Source organism: Lissotriton helveticus, chromosome 8 (genome assembly GCF_964261635.1).
Source record: "Lissotriton helveticus chromosome 8, aLisHel1.1, whole genome shotgun sequence".
Taxonomy (NCBI): domain Eukaryota; kingdom Metazoa; phylum Chordata; class Amphibia; order Caudata; family Salamandridae; genus Lissotriton; species Lissotriton helveticus.
Window position 1 is genome coordinate 41,479,749 of NC_136069.1, and position 18,516 is coordinate 41,498,264.

General features: G+C 49.7%; 1 protein-coding gene across 5 annotated transcripts in view; it reads right to left on the reverse strand.

Annotated features, from left to right (window-relative positions):
• The window catches only part of LOC144772317 (uncharacterized), a 290,294-nt gene that overhangs the window by 76,696 nt on the left and 195,082 nt on the right, over positions 1 to 18,516 (reverse strand). The window contains exons 1-3 of one of the 5 annotated variants that reach the window (XM_078656552.1): positions 16,540 to 16,700; positions 14,131 to 14,257; positions 13,162 to 13,246 (exon numbers count right to left, since the gene is read on the reverse strand). The gene's annotated coding sequence lies outside the window, so the exon portion shown is untranslated. Of the gene's footprint in view, positions 1 to 13,161; positions 13,247 to 14,130; positions 14,258 to 16,539; positions 16,701 to 18,516 lie in introns of those variants that run through there. The other 4 variants (XM_078656551.1, XM_078656549.1, XM_078656553.1 and 1 more) reach the window with 4 other exon arrangements.

Here is an 18,516-nt window from a genome sequence, read left to right on the forward strand (position 1 = left end):
CCTTGGATAACAATCTAGCAACTCACAAGTTTAATGAGTGGCTGGTCAACTCATTGGATGAGGTCTTCCCATGAGTTGGCATAAAGACGTCCAACGATCTCACAAGTCCCCCTGGTTCATGGCTCAGCTAATGTCTCGAAGAAAGAATGCAGGCGTCTAGAAAGAAGATGGATGAAGACCTATGATGTGATCAGTAAAGCTGAATATAGGAACTCCCTCAGGCCTCATCATGCAGAGATTAAATGTTTGCAAACCGCCTACTACTCCACAAAAATAACTAACTCTTCCAATGCCTCATGGGAGATCTATATTATTTTCAAAAACATCAAAGAACCCTTAGCAGTCAGCCCTACTTTGGTCGCATCGATTGAGCTCTGTGATGAATTGGCGTCTTTCTCCCAGAAAGAAATCATGGACGATTACTCTGTGTTTCTGGACATTTCTGATCCGATGGACCTTTGCTCCCGTTATTTTTCTACAGGATGCTCAAGAACGCTCCCTTTCGGGTTTTCTCGACCTCACCATGTGTTTGGTAAAGGAGCTCCTAAAAACTGTTAATTCCAGTTCACCTTTGGATCCTGACGTGTCCCCACATCCTCCGTCAAGGGTTGGATGGTGTTGTCCCTGTACTGACAGAACTATTAAATCTTTCTCTGCCTTGTGGACTGGTCCCTCTCCAGTGGAAGCATCCGATTGTCAGATCACTCCTACCTTGACCCAGCCAATTGTAATAATTACAGGCCTATCTCCCTGTTAACTGTAGTCGCAAAGCTACTAGAAAAACATGTTAATAAAAATCTTTCCACCTTCTTCGAACATAAGGAACTCCTTCATTACATCCCGATGGGCTTCCGCCCTCCACACAGCACAGAATCAGTGCTGTTGGCGGTGGTCGAGAAACTCAGGCAGCTCCTGGATCAAGGAGGATCCGCAGCCATCGTCCTGCTAGACTTCAGTGCTGCGTTCGATACCATCGACCATCCCACTCTCTTGCAGAGGATTCGTGAACAGAGCATTCGATTGGCTTTCCTACTTCTTGGAGAATGGTACCATTCAGGTTCAGGATCAGTCCTGCCTTTCAACCAGTCTCCCATCCTGCTCTGGAGATTATCAGGACTCCTCCCTGAGCCCCACTCCGTTCAATCTCTATCTACATCTCCTTGCTGACATTGTGCACTTCTATGGGTTGACGTTGGCTCTTATGCCAACGACACCCATTTGGTTGTGTCAATCTCCCCTGACTCTAGTTCAGGCCATCTATGTCTGACTCCTTGTCTTCAGGAAGTAGCCAGCTGGATGGCTGGTTGTAAATAAAACTTAAGGAAGACTACACAGAAGTAATGTAGCTGGGTAACAACCTCAGCAACTTTGCTCTGAGCCCCCACCCCCCCACACTGTCTGAGCACTCACAAAACTCAATAAAGAACCTTGGGATTTGACTTGACTCTGGTCTTACCGTGGACCATCAAGCCAAAAAACTTGCTGCACACTGCTACGGCATCCTGAGACTGCGGTGGAAGGTCTTTAACCTACTGCCTTCCACCACCAGAAGAGCGACCATTTAGGCCATTGTGCTTTCCTGACTCGACTACGGGAATGCTCGGTCTTTGGGCTCACCCCTCTATGTCACCAGGAGACTGCAGAATGCTGCTGCACGCCTCCTGACAATCATTTCGAAACACCAATCGGCCACCAAGGCTCTGAGAGATCTACACTGGCTTCCAGTGGAACACCAAGAGACTCTCCACAGTATTCACAGGGCAATTCATAGAAAGGGTCCTTCCTTGTTGAGATCATTAGCCTCTCTTGATCTCCCTGGGAGCCCTCAGATCTTCATCAGCACACCTACAGAAGATCCACTTCCTTTCTGGCCCCCAGACTTTGGAACATTACCACTGAAACTGGCCTTAAAGACCTGGCTTTTCTGCAACTGATCTTCAATCAATCAAGGGTTTGTAAAGCGCTGCTACTCACCAATGAGGGTGTCAAGGCACTGAGGGGTGTGTGTGGGGGGTTGCTAATTCATATGGGAGTGAAGTTTCAGTCAAACAGCCAGGTCTTGAGGTCCTTCCTGAACTGGGTCAACTATGCAGATTACCTAAGGTAGAGGGGTAGGATGAGTCAGGTCTTGGCGGCGAGATAGGCAAAGGATCTTCCTCCGGTTCTGTGGCTAGGGTGAGTTGGGTGGAGCGAAGTTGTCTGGCGGGTGTGTGGAAAGCGAGGCAGTGGTTGAGATAGTCTGATCCTGCGTAGTTGAGGGCCTTATCGACGTGAGTGAGCAGCTTGAAGGCAATTCTCTTATTGATAGGGAGCCAGTGGAGTTGTTGGAGATGATGTGTCATGTGACTGGGGAGGTATGTTGAGGACCAATCTGGCTGCGGTATTTTGGACTTTCTGTAGCTCCGTGAGCTGTTTCTGGGTGATGCCGTCATACAGTGCCTTGCAGTAGTCAAGCCCGTTGGTGATGAGTGTGTGGGTGACCATCTTTCTGGATTCTGTGGGGAGCCATCTAAATGTCTTTCAAAGCTGGCTAAGTGTGTGTAAATAGGACAAAGATACTGCATTGATTTGGCTGTTCATTGAGAGCGAGGAGTCCAGTATGATGCCAAGGTTGCGTGCGTAGTCCGTAGGGGTGGGAGAGGTTCCTAGTGCGGCGGGCCACAAGGAGTCATCCCAGGCTGAGGGGGTGGGTCCCAGAATGAGTACTTCAGTCTTGTCTGAGTTGAGCTTGAGGCAGCTGTCTTGCATCCAGGTAGCAACTGCCTTCATTCCGTTGTGAAAGTTGATTTTGGCAGCTGTGGATTCGTTGGTGAAGGAGATGATCAGCAGGGTGTCCTTGGCGTAGAAGACGATGTTGAGTCTGTGGCTTTTGATGATTGCTGTGAGGGGAGCCATGTAGATGTTGAAGAGGGTGGGGCTCGCAGAGGAGCCCTGGGGAACTTTGCAGCTGATCTCTGTAGGTTCTGAGAGGAACAGGGGTAATCGGACTTTGTGTTCGGCCGGTCAGGAAGGAGTAGATCCAGTCCAGTGCCTTGTCGTGGATGCCGGCATTGTAGAGCCTTGCGATTAGGGTGGAGTGGGAGAGTGTGTCGAAGGCGTTCAAGAGGTCCAGTTGGATGAGGGCGGCAGCGAATGCCGTTGGTGGCAGCGAGGAGTGCGGTCTTGGTGCTGTGGTTTCTTCGGAAGCTGGATTGGAAGGTGTCCAGGACTTGGGTCTCTTCAATTGACAATTTCAATAGGAAAATAGGACAACTTAAGAGCAATACATTTGGAATATTAACAGAAATTAAAATAAAACAAAAACCCGAGAACCCACCCCCATCGCACTCACACCTACCCCAGAGCAGCACCACAAGAGAACAGTCTTGTCTACCCAGACATGATACACCAGTATCCAAGGGGTGATGTAGCATGTCGACTAGAATGGGCGGGAAGCCAAGTCAGGGGACCAGACTACTGAAACAGCTTCCAGCTCTAGGCCACGGTAGTCCGCCCATCGCCTCCAGATTTTATAATGTTTAAGCAGGCACACCCTGGCCATGAAGATGGGGATCTCCAGACCCATACAGAAATCCATGCCATTTTTCCACACAGATACCGAGGGCGGCCTCGAACCTTCCAGGCTCTGGCGATATCCCTTTTGGTCAAAGTGAACCCTAATAACATAAAATGGTGTTTGTATATGTTGCCTCCTATATCGTCCATAACATGCAGCAGGACCAGCTTCAGGGAGCTGGGGAGGTCCCAAACCAGTCCCTCGGAGAGGCAGGACAGAACCACCCGCCAAAATTGTGCTAATGCGGAGCAGTGCAAGACAGTATGTAGCAAAGTACCCTCTTCATGTTGGCATAGAAGACACACACTTGCGAGGACACCACTCCCGTCCTCCAGAGCTGACCCTAGTGAAATAGCTCCGGTGGAGATACTTTAAACTGGATAAGGCGAAGGCTTATGGCAATTGCTGACCCCCGCGGGGAGGCCAAGGCCTCCACCCAGTCCTCCAACTCCAGCGGGCCCCTTGTCTCCCTCCCAGGCCTCCCTAAGGCGCTGCAGTATGGGGGAGCTGTGTGTGACCAGGGACTGATAAATCTTGGAGATCTTGTGGTCATGGAGATCCCCCATAAATACCTTAGCCTTTATGGGACTAAACTCAGCTAGGGACCCTAACCCCTCGATGTATGGAGTAATGGCATGTGGTAACTGTAAATAACGAAAGAATTGGGTTTTAGGCATTTGAAAGTCATTCTGTAAATCCTGAAAATACTTCAGCCCCGAAAACCAGACAATGCAGCTAGTTGCGGCAGTCGCCCATTATACCAAAGAGGAGTCTCCCGGGTCAACTTATTCCACCACCCAGTCCTCCGCAACACCTGTCGCCATATTTGGAAGATAAGTTTTGTGGCAGGTGGCAAGGAGTTGCGTAGCGGTGCGGAGTAGAGTATAGTGTGTAAGGTGTGATCTCCCATGCATCGCCTTTCGACCGCGTAAGCTGGGTCAGACCTGTCCCCATATCACCACTCATTGAGAACTAGCAGATGTGAGGCCATATAATAGGACAGGATATCAGAGGTTGCCAGTCCCCCACAGTATGTGGGCTGGAAGCAAGTCCGCAGGGCCACCCTCGCACTTACACCAACCCATAGAAACTGTCCCATGACTGTATTAACCTGTCTGAACCATCCGGGAGGAATCAGATAGGGATGGTTTTGCAGCTAATAAAGGTGGCGGGGAAGCGATACCATCTTAAAGATGGCCAATCGGCCATATATTGACAAGGGCATATGGAACCAGATTTTAAGATCCTCGCGCACACGATCCCATACAGGGGCTAAATTCCTTTCCCAAGAGGTGACTGGCGAATCCGATAAAATCCCAGATACTTCAACCCCCCCAGAGGCCACCTGAACGGAGGAGGCCTAGGAACTGGGGCCCGCCACTCCCCCAGGGACCCAAAGAGTAGATTTACGAGGTTTCACGTATAAACCAGAGGTCTCCCCGAAGATCTGCATAATGCACAGTAAACATGGTCCTGTCTTATCTATGTTTGTAAGAAAAAAAAGAGTACATTATCAGCGTACAGGGCAATACGATCCGATCGACCCGTCGCCCACCCAAGATCAGTCACTTGGGCGTCAGTCCGCACCCAGGACGCTAAGGGTTCCATTGCTAATGCAAATAGGTAGTGGGACAGTGGGCAATAGAGAACTTGGAGGAGACCGAGCCCACCACCCGTACGGACGCAGTCAGGTCTGTATAGAGTAGGGTCAGGTAGGACAAGAAGCGTGGTCCAAAATGTAATCTACGGAGAAGTGCGAATAGGTATACCCAACTAAGTGAGTCAAAAGCCCTATCCATGTCCGCAAGTAATATTGCGGCCCGCTCCCCCAGCCCCTGGACAGTCGCCACTGCAACATGTGCGCGCCGAATATTGTGGCGGGTCGCCAGCTGGGGTATAAACCCGGCCTGGTCAGGATGAACCAATGAAGTAATATGGGAACGGAGGCGATTGGTCAGCGCCTTAGCCAGAACCGTGGCCTCTACATTAAGAAGAGATATAGGGCGGTACGAAGTGTGCTGATCTGGAGGTCTACCAGTCTTGTGGAACACAACAATCTCCGTGTGTCTCCAATCACGAGGCAGACGACCCTGCTCCATGGCCTCCTCTACCACTCTACAAAAGTGGGGCCCCAGCTGCAGAAAATATTGTTTAAAAAATTCACATGGGAGGCCATTTGGTCCCGGGGCCTTTCCAGGTTGCATCGCGCCCATTTCCTCTTCCATGAGCGGGAGATCCAGCTCCTCACTAACTGCGTCAGAAAGGGCATTCGGTGGCAGGTCATCGAGAAAGCAACCAACTACAGCTGCAGGAAGGCATTCCCTGGGGGCATAAAGGTCTGCATAGTACATGGCAAAGCTTTCACCAATAGTGGAGGTGACTGTGCGAGAGGACCGATCCAGGCCCAAAATGTCCGGCAGGGCCTGGGAGTAGAACGACCTCTGGCATAACCTATTCAGTAACTTGCTGGACTTATCTCCCCACTGGTAAATCCTACTGCAGGTCGCCAGTCACGCCTGCTGGGCTTCGTCTAGAAGAAGATGGGCATATTCCTGCTGCGTCAACAGGAGTTGATTCAGAAAAGGGGGTGGTGATGAACAGAGTGCCTGAATTAAGCAGACCACTCTTACCCAGTCCAAAGATCAGGGCTTGATCCATCACCGTTTTTTAGCTCACTGCACCATCCCAGCTCAGAACTTGGCTATATGCAAATTAGTCTGTTCCTGTCCCAGTGCATGATGGGAACAGGGCAAACCAAACTACCAAGCCAATTCTTATACTGGGAAGGAAACAAGCTACCAGGGACCGGTTTCTGGCATTTCAGCCTCATCGGCCCGGCTTGCTTGAATCCTGATGGTGCAATGAGCAAGGGACTCACATCTGAGTATACCCTTCCACGCAGGAGTTGGCGGCGAGACTGCTGATCCGCACTATCTCTACAACTCAAATTGCTTCACCTCCGCCTGTATGATAGACTCCCTATGCAATCTACGAGCTGCTGCGCAAAAAGAAAGGTCTACCCACCGGCGCTTGGGCTTCATTGCCTTCCAAAGGCAGTCAGCCCTCTCTACCGTCCCTACGTTAGATGACCAAATATTGGTCAATGGCACCTTCCATATGATCTCTATAATCTTCTCTCTGAAGGTTCCATGCTGAGAGACGCCACCGAAACGGCTGCTGTGCCCAGCCCACACGTAACGTGAGAGTGATCGGCTAGTGGTCCGAGAGTCCACGCGGAACAATATCGGCAGGAATCACTCTGTTATCTATTGCCCAGGGGACAAAGATATAATCAAGGTGGGAGAAGGAGTCTTGGACGGCCGACAGGTATGTATAGCCCTGCGCCGTCCCATGTAGGCATCGCCAAGGGTCCACCCAATCCAGACCCGCCACCAGTGAATATAACTTGGTATGCCGACCTGCCTCCAATGGGCCCCCAGGTCGCCAACGATCCCTGACCAGGTCTTGCACGTCATTCCAATCCCCCCACAACAGCCAGTCTATCAGGCATATTTGTCCACAGGGTCATGAGTTTTTTCCACCATGCCCCAAGAAAGGGGCGGGGGGGCATATACACATCCCAGTCAGTTGGATTCAGTCCCTATCGTCCCCTGAAGAAATAAATATCTACCCTGCGTGTCCCTCCATGTCTTCATGTGTGTGTATGGAACCCGCCTATGGATCAGGATAGCAACTCCCCGGGACCCACTCACAAATCCAGAGTGAAGTACATGAATGCAACCAAAGAGTTAAAAGCATAGCGCCTTAGTGTCCATAAGATGCGTTTCTTGCAGCATGAGGACGTCTGTATGCGTTCGCTTTGCCTGTTTGAGTATAGCGCCTCGCTTGATTTGGTCTAGCACCCCACAATGACATTCCAATTCATTATTTGAAGGGTCCCCGAGGGATCCAGATTATCACCAGAAGACCCCGCCATATGAAGGTTCGAAGAACAAATGTGGTCTAGACAAGATTATGTGGTCTGGATAAAGTAACTCTGAAGCAATGTAGGTAAGTGCGAACAAACAACAAAACCCCCTTCCCCCTCAAACATCCACCCCCCCACCCTATACCTTAAAAACGATGAAGTATCTGTTGCGGCGAGCGTGAGTGGCAGACACCAACAGGAAGTCACTCCCCCGCCCGCAATGGATCCCCAACTTACGGCCCATCGTCAGCTGGCCTTTTCCCTGTCAACTGATGTGTTGCAGGGAGATCGGCCCTCAATTGTGCTTCCCCGGTCTAGGCAAACATATACAAAAAAACTATTGGAATAAAGCGCTCCCCAAGATTAGTCTGATGAGGTAGGCAGTCGCTGGGCTGATGCAGCTCGGGATGAGGTGCCACACGACTGAGACCTTCATCTGGACCTGGAGCGTCTGTTCCCCTTCCCTCTCTGCATAGGTTGTTTCCGCACCATCTCGCTTGACGAGGGATCAGAGTCCCTTCGGGGCGGTATGTGTGGGCAACGACGCACTGTCTCATCGGTCCATTGGAAGACCTCTTCCGGCGAGTCGAAAAAATGGGTGCGGGATCGATAGACCACCCATCTGGCTGGGTAGAGTTGGGCATAGGGAAGTTTGAGCTCCCGGAGACGGGCCTTCACCGCCATAAAAGACTGCCGTGGTTGCTGGACCAGTTTAGTATAGTTGGGGAAAATTAGGATTTGTGCATTGTCAAACAGCAGTGGTTCCTTGGCCCTAGCCTGTTTCAGGATAACGACCCGGTCATGGTAATTGAGTAGTTTTGCGATAACAGGTCTTGGGCGTGCACCGGGGGTGGTTTCTGGATCAGTGCCCCGTGGGCGCGCTCCACCATGAAACAAGTAGACAGTGACCCCCTGAGGGAGCCAACTCTCAAGCCACTAGGTGAGGAACCACTCTATGCCACCCTCCTCGCACCCCTCCAGGAATCCAACGAAGCGAAGGCCCTCTCTTCAGCGTCTTCTACCCGGGATGCCAGCCCCCGTTGGATCGACTCCAAGGAGGCTACTCGCTTCTGCAGGGTATCAACCACGTCTTCCACCCCAGAGACCCTCGACTCGGTCTCCGTAACACGTGCCACCACGTTGCGTAAATCTTGGTGTAGCAACATGACGTTGAATCCTACCGCCCCAATCTTGGCATCCAGGGCATCTCTCGACTAGGTGATGGTGGCCATGAGGGCGGCATTGTCAGGCACATCACTAGGCGTCCCCCCTGACGCCACTGCAGAGGCCCCAAAGCCCGTGAACTTGTCTCTTGTACTTTGCTTGGATGATCCCCACACTCGGCCGGTCCCTCGTCATGGCAAGTTCGACACGTCCCCGTGACAAAAAGTGTTGTGCCCGCCCCTTGCACAGCGTAGTCTGGATATTGCGGGACTCCAAAATGCCACTAGGCGATAGCTCTACTGTTACATGGATTCAACCCAATGCAAGAGGCTGGTGTCCATCAGGGGGGTTCTCTCCAGTCGGTCTGGCCGCCGATCTCGGGGTTGGCAATAGGACGAGGAGAAGGGGACCTCAGGAACCCCACACAACCAAGGGCCACATATAATAAGGACACCACTCACCGGGGACCTTATGGCGAGCTCGCTCGGCCTGGCCGACCGCCGAGCCAGCCGCTCCACAGAGGAGGAAGGAGGTATGTGTGTTGTTCAGTCCCTCACCGGGGACCCCAAGACAGCACAGAAGGCGCCCGACCCAAACTCCACAGGCAGGGTTCCAAATATGAACCCACAATGCAGCTGGCCCCCAACACAGGACCATGGGTGGCGGAGGGGAGATAGGCCTGAGAGGCCCCGCCCCAGGCGGACCACAGATTCTTGCCCGTATATTGGCCGCAGCTCCCTCAAGTAGGTGGCAGACGGCACCTCCCCCACGGCTCGACACAGCCGCTGATCATTGGCACACAGTTCCCATGGGGAGGGGGTCAGCCGGAGGGCACACTCCTGTCACTATGGAAAGCCACCCAGGGGGGCCACCACTCCTGCGATCTTCCTCCGGGCCCACGCGGCCCGATAGACCGCCGGTGTAAGCCCATCTCGCCACAGGGGGAAGGGAGCGCACAGCAGGACCTCAGACCCGGGCGAGCTGCTATCACTGGCTCTTAATCAATCCCAGTGCGGCGATGTTCAAAAACCTGTCAAAATTCTTCTAGGATCCAGTTCAAATGTCTTATCTGAATAAAGGGCCATTGCATAATTATTTTATGGTGGCTAATTGGATGTTCAACTTCAGTCCAATCTTTTCAGGAGTCTAGACTTAGATACTTAGTCTAATAAAGGTTGACACCCAATCTGTACATCCAACAAGAGAGTAACCTCAACGGCAGCGGGAAATACCATAATGCTTTAACAGTTGTTCTGTCCAAATTAATCCGGGAGACTTAAAGTACCTCTAACAGCAACGTGCAAAACTAACAAAGTACTATTCTTTTAAATCTTGAAGGGGGAGGCCACTTTTTTAACTGGCCTATATCATTGATCTATTTCCAAACTAGTTGTTTCATTAGCCATATGAAGGCTGAGAACATTACCTCCTTTTTCTTAAAAATGTCATCTGAAGCGTGCAGGGGATTGCAGCAAAAAGGAAATTGCACACATGTAAAACCGACTTCTGAATGAAATCAACACTGTCCATTATCGATAAGGGTAGGTTGGTCCATCTTGTGAATAGCACCTTAATTTGACTAATTTGAAGGGAGTAATTCAGTTCATATAGATCATTATTGTTCTCCGTAACATATATTCCAAAATAACGCTTACGCCTGGAATTAACAAGAAAATGGAATTCTTTAAGTAAAATGTCAACTGCACAGTTACATAATAATGGGAAACTACGTTGAATTCCAGATGCACGCAGCCTGCTGAACATTCCGAGCGCAGCATCCATGTAGAGACAAATGACCCCCAGCTGACAATCCACTGCCTAAGTTTCTGCCTGATGAACATTCTGAGCACAGCATCCACATAGAGACAAATGACCCCCAGATGACAATCCACCGCCTAAGTAGCTGCCTGATGAACAGTCCAAGCACAGCATCCACCTAGAGACAAATGACCTCCAGCTGAAAATCCACTGCCTAACTTTCTGCCTGATGAACATTCTGAGCAAAGCATCCAAATAGAGACAAATGACCCTCAGCTCACAATCCACCGCCTAAGTATCTGCCTGATGATCATACCGAGCACAGCATTCAAATAGAACAGGGGTTCCCAAACTGTGCACCGTGGCTGCCTAGCCAAAGGAGCCGCACACCAATCACTTTAATGCATTTAATGTTGAAGGGGTTGTTGGCTTCAGTTAAACTAATTTGACATAAATGCATAATGTAGATGATTTTTGAGTGTCACGCCTAAAGCTGTAAATGTAGTGCTTAATTGATGACATGTCGAGGAAGATGACCTCCATATTTCACTGGAATCCCACATTCCAACACTCCCAAAGTAAGCAGAAGACGCCTGATTTATTTTGTTAGATTGGTTAGTTATTAGTTTTTTTTTCCAAATGCATTTTACACCAATGCAAGTTATCAGCAAAGTACAGTTGTCCTTTCTATTAAACACACTAAGTATTATTAAGAATTGACATTTGCATTTTGAATCATTGGTACGTCCATTACACATTTCTTTCATTACACACACATTTCCAGACAGGCCTGCTCTCTCCTTGAACATAGGGGAGTAAAACACCATATACGGCATAATGCCAACATTTGAAAGCAAGAAAGGGGGACCATAAAAAATCTGAGGAATTTATTTTACTTGCATTGATTTAGAGACAGTTTTAGGGAAGAGCAGCTAAAATAAAGCTGTATGGGGTTTAAAAAACCATGCGTCACCCTGCTGAGACAAGTGTGTTGGCACGTATGACATGGGTGGAAATGGAAGTGCATGCAAATATTCTTCTTGCTCAGCAATACATTAGCGATGGGGCCTACATGCATAGTGGTGCTATCTAGCACTATAAGTGGGATAAAACAGTTGAAGAGGGTATCTAAAAAAGGCATGGGCAAAGAAGTGTAACTAGGAATATTTGATTAAAGGCGTTGCCTTAGAAACACCCTGCATATATGATTATAATACCTTCATCAGCTTCATCCCAATTATTGTCAGGGAGAAAAATGGAAGTACTCCCAAGGCCAGGCTTACATCGCCCCCACCCTCCAAAAATAGTAACAGTGGGGAGCCACTGGCAATGGCCAGTGGGTCATGGGAGCCGTGGGTCAAAAAAGTTTGGGAACACCTGACATAGAGACAAATGACCCCCAGCTGACCATCCACCGCCTACGTATCTGCCTGATGAATATTCCGAGCACAGTATCCACAGAGACAAATGACCCCATCTGACAATCCACTGCCTACGTATCTGCTTGTTGAACATTCCGAACACAGCATCCACATAGAGAGAATTGACCCTCAACTCAGAATCTACTACCTAAGTATCTGCCTGATGAACATTCCAAGGACAGCATTCAGAGACAAATGACCCCCAGCTGACAATCCACTGCTTAAGTATCTGCCTGTTAAACATTCCGAACATAGCATCCACATAGAGACAAAGGACCCCCATTTGACAATCCACTGCTTAAGTATCTGCCTGATGATCATACCGAGCTCAGCATCCACATAGAGACAAATAACCCCCATCTGACAATCTACTGCCTAAGTAGCTGCCTGATGAACTTTCAGAGCACGGCATCCATATAGAGACGAAGGACCCTCAGCTCACAATCCACTGCCTAAGTATCTGCCTGATGATCATACCGAGCACAACATCCGCATAGAGACAAATGACCCCCAGACGACAATCCACTGCCTAAGTAGCTGACTGATGAACTTTCAGAGCACGGCATCCATATAGAGACGAAGGACCCTCAGCTCACAATCCACTGCCTAAGTAGCTACCTGATTCCTTGCAGACTTGGAATTGCCAAAGTGAAAGCTGGCTGATGGTGTGTACGTGTTGTTTAGGAGACCAGAACTGGTGGCATGAAATGACTGTCGCATATAAAAGATGCATAGGTGCACCTCAGGTTAGGCTTTTAACATTGGGCCTCTTGTTGATTTAAGTGTGGGTTCAATATGATTTTTGGGTTTCATTATGCCTGGCTAACAGCATGGATAGTGAAGGAGAGCATCATATGTTTTGAGTATGGGGAACTTAAAGAGGAACGTATGGCAATTTAGAAAATAAATTGCTTTTGTGTACCCCAGAGGGCTTCTGAGCTGTGGAGTCATTTGTTGGAAATTAACTCTTGGCCTGCCCTTGCAGTAAGAAAAATACATGTGTGTCCAGGCAATGTAAACCATTTGTAGTGTGCTCAGGGTCTGAAATATGTAGGCATTAGTCTCTGTGTTAATGAAAATGTCTATATATTGGTTTCATGGTTTTTGCGTGTCAAGAGTAAAACAAACCCAAAACTAGCCTCCAGTTTGAGGGTTAAACATGAGCTAGTTTTTCAACATGAGGTTTTAATTACGTCTTGCTAGTACGCTTGAGAGTGAACTATAGTGTTGTATGTTTGGTTACAGAGAGCTAACAGACCAATGTATGATTTAGCAGTTTTGGACATTACGAAAAAAAAGCAATCATCAACCCCAACGTGGATGGGAGTACTTACCTAAGAGGAGGAGTCTCACCAATGCCGAAAGTAGACAAAGACTTGCATAGGAAGAAGAGAGGAAAATGTAGAACCAGCATAACGACTGACAAACAGGGAAAGAAGGAAAAATTAGAAGACAGAAAAAACAAACAATACAGAGGAATGAGATGGAGAGGAAAAACCAACAAAAGACTATGAAAGGTTCTCTCATGCTGGCAATCTTTGACCCCCAGACCTGGGAAGCGGAGGACCACCAACGAGGAGTCGACTCACAAGAGGATACCCTGCTGCACAGTGAACACGATGAAGAGCTATGGCACATATGTCAGCCAGGAGGAATCTAAACTGAGGAGCTCTGTTAGAGGGAGGAGCACCAACAAGGAGTCGACTCACGGAGGTGGATAAACTGCTGCACAGGGAACACGATGAAGAGCTCCAGCACATATGTCAGCCAGGATGAATCGAAACTGAGGAGCTCTGTTAGAGGGAGGAGCACCACGAAGCAAAGACGCAGACCTAGAAATACAGGTAAATGACAGAGATGGGAGCCTGCACTTCACCTGGAAACACAGTGGTTCCAATGAGGACTGTGGCTGACCAGGTGTGTGACAGAGGTAGTTAGGGGAAAGAACAGGTAGGAAGAGTACAGGCATAGAGGATAGTGTGAAGTCCAAGGAGGACAACCAAGGTCAAAACCATGACAATCGTGCATATGATCCTAAAATCTCATTAGCTTCTTGTCTTCTAGAAGCAAGTCTTTGTGGCCAAACTAAGTGCCTTACTCTTGTGATGGGTAAGAAAGTGTGAAAGGCTAAGATACATAGAAAAAGGGAGAAAAAAGGAGAAATAAACAGAAAGAAATTCAAGCAGACCAAAGAAAGCAGAACAGGCTGGAAAATATATAGTTGGGAAGAACAGCAATGGATCCATCGGCTCTCCAATAATTGAGATTTTTATTTATTTGACCTGTGTTAAAAGGACACTTACCTTTACCTTTAATCTGAGGACATTGGAGGTGGAGCCTCAGCTGCTCTCTGGAGCGAAGAATGAGTCTGCAGGGCCAAATCGTAAGGAAAGTAGAAGAAAGAATCCTATGAGATCTTTGAATTTGAGCCTGTAGGATAAATGGAGAACAATAAAACATTTAATTACTTAGAAAGCCTTGTAAATGACCCAGGTTACTGTATTAAAACAAACAAAACAGAGACCGAGAAATGAATATGCAGAGTTCCTCAGCCTCACCCTTTTCAACATGTACATGACACTACTCGCCAACATCATCCTCATCATTTCCTACTCCAATCACACACAAGTCATCTTCTCCCTGACGGACAAAATAACCACCATCAGAACCAACTTCACAAACTGCATGACCTTGAAAGCAGACTGGATGCGAATCAACTGCCTGCAGCTCAACTCTGACAAGACAGAAGTAGACCTCCCCAATGGACTCTATCTGGTGGCCATCAAAGATAGGACCAAACCCCGCACCCACAGACCACGCAAGTAATCTAGGATCACCCTATTCAGCATGGCGGCTCAAGTCAAAGCAATGTGCACCTAATGCTTCCACTGCCTACTCATGTTGCGACAAAATCTTCAAATGGATATCTCAGAACACATGGAGCAGTATTACAATAAATGCCCCGGGTGCACAACGGGCGTTTGCGCCCGCTTTGCACGCCTCTGGGGCACTTTGGTATTATAGAAGGGGGTGTAGATGCTTGTGTGTCCCCTCCTACGATACCGATAGCGCTGGCGCACTTAAAGCGCCAGCGCTACCTTCAGAGGGTGTTTACTCATTTGTATAGGTGCTTGCCTTATGCAAATGAGAGAATTCCTTTGACTGCGCCCGTGCCGTATTACACAGGCGGTCCTGTGAACCCACAGACATCCCCGTGCAGGCGGGTGCTGTCACTGACTGCACCCACTTGCAAGGGGAGCTCTAGTCCCTTGTAAAAGTGCACGGGGGTGCCGCCTACACTGTGAAAACACGGAGCAGCTGCTCCGTATTTACACATGAGTGCACTGCCCCCAGGGCAGTGCGCGGTCGCGGCTGCCCCCAGGGCAGCGCATACAACATAATAGGGCGCATTGTGAGTGTTTGCGTCTGACGCATCTTTTAAAAGGTGCGCCGGGCGCAAACAATCAAAATGCATAACACAGCCCCCACTCGGATCGTCGCTCAAGCGCTCATCCCCCATAGGCTGGACAACTGCAACACCAGAATCACCAAACAACTTCTACAAAGACTCCAGACCCTCCAAAATACAGCTGCGAGACTCCTATTTGAGCTCCCATGTTGCACGCACATCACACCACACTTAACCTTAGGAAGCTTCACTGGCTCCCCATTCCCAAGCGCAGTCAATTTAGACTTCTCATGCACACAAAGCCCTACACAACATCGTACCGAAATACCAGAACACCAACAACACTTTCAACAACCACCCAGACACCTACGTTCTGCCTCACTCTCACACTTCTCGGCATTAGCAAAAGCAAAACTGGAGGTCGCTCATTCTCCTACATTGCACCCAAGACATGGAACAACCTCCCTCGTCACATCAGAGCCTCCTCTTTCCTTCTTGAGCTGCAAACCTGGCTCTTTGTATAAGAAGAACTTTGGGGACACAAACCTACACACGTGCCCAAGCACCTGGATTCCTTCTCGTGTGACAACCCACATTCCACACCCTCTTTATGGCGAAAAATCCTCTGTTCCATGCACTGTCTGTGTGTTTCAGCAGTGTTTGTGTGTGTGAATGTGTTTAGGAGTGTCTGTGCTTGAGTGTGTGTGTGTCTTTCTGTCTTTGAATCTGGCTTATTCTATCTGTTTCTGCATCTATCTCAGACCCCTGGGGCTGTAAAGAGAAGAGCACGCTAGGCTTTGGACTCGAGGCAAGTATTAGTGTTTAACTTTTTGATGAATGAGTGTTTGTGGCCTACATCTAGTCAAGATAATGTTTATTTAGACTATTGGTCTTCAAACAACACAAAACAATAACTTTTTATACAACTCTAATATAAATAATGTAATCAATCGTTATAAAAACATCTAAAAAATGTCTGCCAGAATCAAGCTAAGATCCTACCCCCTTCACATTATTCCTTATTTCCATCATAGCTTGCCACTGTTCAGCCCGGGGGGGGGGGGGGGGGGGAGGTGGAGGGGGGCATGGCTTGGGGGGGATGATGGGTCCTCAGCCCTGTGGGAGGGGTTCATGCCTTGATGGGGGGGTGAAGGGTCCTCAGCCCGAGGGGGGGGGGCATGCCTTGAAGGGGGGGGGGGTGAAGGGTCCTCAGCCCGAGGGGGGGGTCATGCCTTGAAGGGGAGGGGGGTGCAGAGTTCCGGTTGTCCTCAGCGGGGGGGGGGTGGTGGTCTGTAGACTCTACCTGCGCAGACCCCTGCTCAGAGCCCTCTCCCCCTCGGCCTGGGACGGTGAAGATGACAATCCGAGGCCGGGGGTGACGTCCGGGGTCAGAGGGTGAGGGTGAAGGTCACCGCACAGACCGAGGATCCTTCCACCCCTACAGCTGCTGGAGCCGAGGAAGAGGCCGGAAGTGACGGCATTCACTGCTGGTGCTGTCTCTGCCTTCGAAGACCGGAAAAGGAAATCACGAGCCACAGAGCTGAGAGTAACTGAAAGAGAGAACGGACTCAGCAGCAGCACAGACTGCAGTGACTGCATTCACTGCTGGTGCTGTCTCTGCCCCCGCTGACCGGAAGAGGAAATCACGGGCCACAGAGCTGAGAGTAACTGAAAGAGAGAACGGACTAAACTCAGTGCACTGATGCCTGAAGGTGTGGGTTTTATTTTACTGGTTAGGATTGAGATGGGGTGAAGATCACCTCAAATTTATATTTCAAATAGCAGCCACGTTTTTGATCGATGTTTGTTTGTTTGTTTATATATATATATTGTAATGATTTTCAATTAACCAAGCAATAAAAGGATAGACTAATTAGCAGGAGACTAGGAGAGCCAAAGGGAGCCTTGTCTGGCTAGGAAGGCGGTTTGGTAATTTTTAAAATCAGCCAAGTTGACCCCGCCTAGATGAACAGGCAAGCGCAGTGTAGCATTGAAGTCATGAGATGTTTTAAGTAATAATAAAGTATTTATTATGATAAAAGCAAGCAGGTACGATCTGCCCAACCGGACGGCAAGATGTTCATTAAGGATCTGCCAACCGCTCTAGCTTCGCGTTCCATATTCTATGAACGCGAAGCACAGAGCGTGCAACAGAACACAGGAAGCATGCATTAAAGAAATATACACAACATAACACATCCCCTTTGGAATACAAAGAAAAAATGTACAATAGGAGAATAGTATCAATCAATCAATCATAACATTTATATAGCGCACTACTCACCCGGGGGGTCTCAAGGCGCTGGGGGGAGGGGGTCCGCTACTGGTCGAACAGCCAGGTCTTGAGCTGCTTCCTGAAGGCGAGGTGGTCTTGGGTCAGGCGGAGGTGGGTCGGGAGGGAGTTCCAGGTCTTGGCGGCCAGGTAGGAGAAGGACCTTCCTCCTGTGGTGGTTCTTCGGATGCGGGGGACGGCGGCGAGGGCGTGGCTGGTCGATCGGAGCTGGCGCGTGGGAGCGTAGAAGTTGAGGCGGCTGCTGAGGTATCCTGGGCCTTGGTTGTGTAGGGCTTTGTGTGCGTGGGTGAGGAGACGGAAGGTGATTCTCTTGTTGACCGGGAGCCAGTGCAGGTCTCTCAGGTGTCCGGAGATGTGGCTGCGGCGGGGGATGTCCAGGATGAGTCGTGCTGAGGTGTTCTGGATCTGCTGGAGTCTCTTCTGGAGTTTGGCGGTGGTTCCGGCGTAGAGGGAGTTGCCGTAGTCCAGCCGGCTGGTGACGAGGGCCTGGGTAACCGTCTTCCTGGTCTCGGTGGGGATCCATCGGAAGATCTTACGTAGCATGCGTAGGATGTTGAAGCACGACGAGGAGACGGCGTTGACTTGTCTGGTCATGGAGAGGGATGAGTCCAGGATGAAGCCCAGGTTGCGTGCATGGTCTGTGGGTTTGGGTGCGCTGCCCAGGGCGGGGGGCCACCAGGAGTCATCCCAGGCGGAGGGTGCGGATCCCAGGATGAGGACTTCCGTCTTGTCCGAGTTCAGTTTCAGGCGACTGTTCCTCATCCACTTGGCAACGTCTGTCATCCCTTCGTGTAGGTTGGCTCTGGCGGTGACGGGGTCTTTGGTGAGGGAGATGATCAGCTGGGTGTCGTCGGCGTAGGAGATGATGCTGATGTTGTGCTGGCGTGCGATGGCTGCGAGGGGGCTCATGTAGACGTTGAAGAGTGTAGGGCTGAGCGAGGAGCCTTGAGGAACGCCGCAGATGACTTCGGTGGCCTCTGATCTGAA